This window comes from Sinocyclocheilus grahami, unplaced genomic scaffold, assembly GCF_001515645.1.
Source record: "Sinocyclocheilus grahami isolate Dianchi unplaced genomic scaffold, SAMN03320097.WGS_v1.1 scaffold9.1, whole genome shotgun sequence".
In the NCBI taxonomy this organism is placed as follows: Eukaryota; Metazoa; Chordata; class Actinopteri; order Cypriniformes; family Cyprinidae; genus Sinocyclocheilus; species Sinocyclocheilus grahami.
The window spans coordinates 3,277,068-3,280,821 of NW_015505188.1; the positions used below are offsets into that span (position 1 = coordinate 3,277,068).

At 39.1% G+C, this 3,754-nt stretch overlaps 1 long non-coding RNA gene across 1 annotated transcript in view; it reads left to right on the forward strand.

Annotated features, from left to right (window-relative positions):
* LOC107592964 (uncharacterized) overlaps positions 1–3,754 on the forward strand; it is a 38,199-nt gene that overhangs the window by 6,052 nt on the left and 28,393 nt on the right. The window lies entirely within an intron of this gene.

The following is a 3,754-nucleotide window of genomic DNA, read 5'->3' on the forward strand; positions in this document are numbered from 1 at the left end:
TATATATATATATATATATATATATATATATATATATATTTATATATATATATGTCCCCACATGTGTATGTCACTATGTGGGAAGATTTGCATAACGCCGCCCAAATGTTCATGCTAAGAAAGAAGGCATAACTTTTATTCTCGCTGTAGTATTGTTGTTGTCGCCGCCGCCATTTCATGATGGCGCTGTGTGTTTCTTTGTGAAAGCGAAACTACTTTGGCCTTCCAAAAGAGGACGATATCTGCTTCGTCATGTCTGGAGCTGATCCGTGCTGGTCGCTGAGGAAATACAACAACGGCTTTCACCGTGGACGAAGCGGAGTCCAGCCCGGGGTTGTCACATGTGGTTGCCGCAAGCCCGCCCGTTCTCAAGCCTGCCCGCCTCTGCTCACTCAAGCCTGCCGTGTGTTTCATTGTGAAAGCGAAACTACTTTGTTTGGTCTTCCAAAAGAGGACACGACTAGAAATCAGTGGTTAAGTTGTATTTACAACACTGTTCCAGAACAGTTCAACCCAAATATTCAGATCTGTGCAGCACATTTTATGGAGGACTGTTTCCTGATCCTGGTAGAGTAGACTACAATGCCGGCTGTTTTGACTTGTAGAGAAGCACTTGTTGTTTGTCATTTCTCCGATCACAAATGCAGACATGGTTTTATGTTTAGGCAGCGCGATGCAACGCAACTCGTAAAAAGACAGTATAAGTCATTATAATCCGTAATTATGTCCCCACTGGATGCAATAAATGCCTCGTTTATAATGGGTTTTAATATTTTTGTCTCTTCGCTCCGGCCGGGACACGGCATCACAATATGGTAAGGGGTGTAACATTTCCGTCACACGCTTGAGGTATTCGGCCAATCACAATGCACTGGATAGCTGGCCAATCAGAGCACACCTCGCTTTTCAGACCGATGAGCTTTGTAAAAATCGACACGTTTCAGAAAGGCGGGGCATAGAGGAGAAACAATAATATACAGTATGTGGAAAATAATGTTTTTTGAACCTTAAACTGCATAAACGCATTTCATTACACCAAATAATGTTCTTTTTAGCAGCATCTTGACTTGTTTGAAAGGACAAAACCCAAAAAGATTTATCTTCACAGAGAAAGAGTTATCAGAGTTCAGAGATTTCTCTGGCTCTGTTTATGTGTCCTGATTTCAAACTCTCTCGCACATGAACTGTATTAATTTAAGCTGTGAAGTTTAATCGAGCTCAGTCTGGATTTATGTAGGGTTTTGCAGGCTGTCAGATTGAGCATATATCCACTATACGGATAACATGAGTGGAATTAGTCATGACACTAGCATAACATTTAAGAAACTGGAGTTCAGCAAGATGCCAATAGAGGCCCATTGTTTCCCCATGTTGTTATCCTGTGACTCTAACCAACATCAGTCTCATGCAGAAGCCCTTTCTTAAGTATTTGGCTGAGATTTTCTCTGAGATTTGCCGTTGCTCTAATACACTTCGCAGGGTCAAATACAGCACAGTGTGAGTGTTGAAGGGACAAAAACTATTTCAGGCTTTTGAAGGTATTAGCACAGCTTGTGAACTCATGTTCCTCTTTGCCGGGTGTTCAGAGGCAGATGCTGTGCTACAAATAATAATTTTCCTTCATGTTTTATTTTTTAGTCGTAAGTAAAATATAATAACAATGGGAATTTTTAATGTGACATTGATATCGAACAAACTTCTATTTCTTTTTATTCTCATTGCACAAAGTCAAAAAAGACAACAGATACTTACTGTGGTCTTGCAATCTGATCTGATTAAAAAATATATATCCCATGAAGAATTCTCACATTTTCACTTCAGAATTTTATTTTTAAAAGTTTCTGAAATTTGTGATTTGTTCTATCTGTCAAAATAACAGATAACATTAGGTTCTTTAAAATGTGACATTTTGTACAATTTAATTTAGTGTAACTTCCATTCCTTTGTAGTCTGTCAAAATGACACAGAATTTAACATTTGTTTTATAAAATTTGAAATTATTATTTTTTTACATTTTGGTACAATTTCAGGTAGTGTCACCTCATTTCTTTTGTAATGACAAAGCATTTTGTTTTCAGAATTTGACATTTCAAATATGTTTTTTGCATTTTGATACAGTGTCAGTTAGCATAACCTCAGTTCCTTTGTAGTCTGTCAAGTGTATGAGTGAGACCAAGAGTGAAGGTGTGAAACAGACAATGCCCTGGTCTTCATCACCTATGACTGACATCTGAGGTCAAGCCTGTGTTACCATGATGAAATGTCTCTTTAGTTTAAATATTCGCTCAATTAAAATGCTGCTGGAGGGATGTGAGGGAGATTCCCCCTGAAAATGCCCCTGCTGGGTACTCTCTCAGGAGAGGAAATCTGGCTGATTAGTCAATGATTTTTGTGAGGAGGGACAGAACCAAAAAGTTAGAGGATAAGACAAGTGGTGGGAGAGAGGGTGCCAAGGGGTATGTGAAGACAGGGAAGGAGGGGAGGTGAGGCTGTGGTACAGGAGGGCTTCCTCGTGCCTCTGCTGGAGCAGAAAATCTCTCTAAAATTGGTTACTGCACTGATGGTCTTCATCTGTTGTGGCAGGGGGTCATCGCAAAATCTCTACCCCCGCCCCCCTGGGCAGCGTCCATTACCACCGCTGTTTGTCAGGCACACGGGACTGAGTGTGTCACTGCTTCCCTGGTGTCTCGAGTGTGGCTCATTTAGCTGTCAAATGCTCCGGTTGCATTAGCACTCTATGAAGGGCATGAAGTAAACACACACAGGGACATTCACACCATTACAAACTGTTGGATGTCCCCTTTGCTTGTCCTGTTGCTCTCTGGCAAAATGTGAGTAGAATAGGTATATGCTTAGTTGTGGTAAGGACTATGCGAGTTGTATTTTTACAACTTGTGTGCATATCTTATGTCTTCAAATAGCATGTTGTTCAGAGAATAGGATTAGATTAGGACCTCACATGATAAGGATAGAACATAACAAAGAACCATTAGACACAATGAATTGTAATGTATTGTTAAAGGATAGTTCATCTTAAAATCTTGTCATCCTTTACTAACCTTCATGTCATTTCAAACCAGTGCCATGTTAGTATTTATATACTAATAGTATTTATTAAGTCATTTTGTTTAGTCATTTTTAATTGCATTTTTTTATTTAGCTTGATTGTATTTTTATTTCAGTTTTAGTAATTTTGTTTAGCCATTTTTATAATTTTTATAATTTTTTTTTTTTTAATTTCTAGTTCGCTGCTTTATTTTAGTTTTAGTAATTTTAGTACTTCAATTTAAAGGGGTCATATGATGCGATTTAAATTTTTCCTTTCTCTTTGGAGTGTTACAAGCTCTTGGTGCATAAAGAAGATCTGTAAAGTTGCAAAGACTAAAGTCTCAAATCCAAAGAGATATTCTTTATAAAAGTTAAGAGTCAACCAAGCCTACCTAAACGGCTCGTTCTAACACGCCCCCACATGTCTACGTCACGATGTGGGAAGATTTGCATAACGCCGCCCAAATGTTCACGCAAAGAAAGAAGGTGTAACTTTTATTCTCGCTGTAGTATTGTCGCAGCCTCCATTTCGTGAAGGCGCTGTGTTTCGTTGTGAAAGTGAAACTACTTTGTTTGGTCTTCCAAAAGAGGACAATATCTGCTTCATCATGTTTGGAGCTGATCCGTGCTGGTCGCTGAGGAAATACAACAATATGGTGAGGGGCGTAACATTTCCGTCACACGCTTGAGGTATTCGGCCAATCAC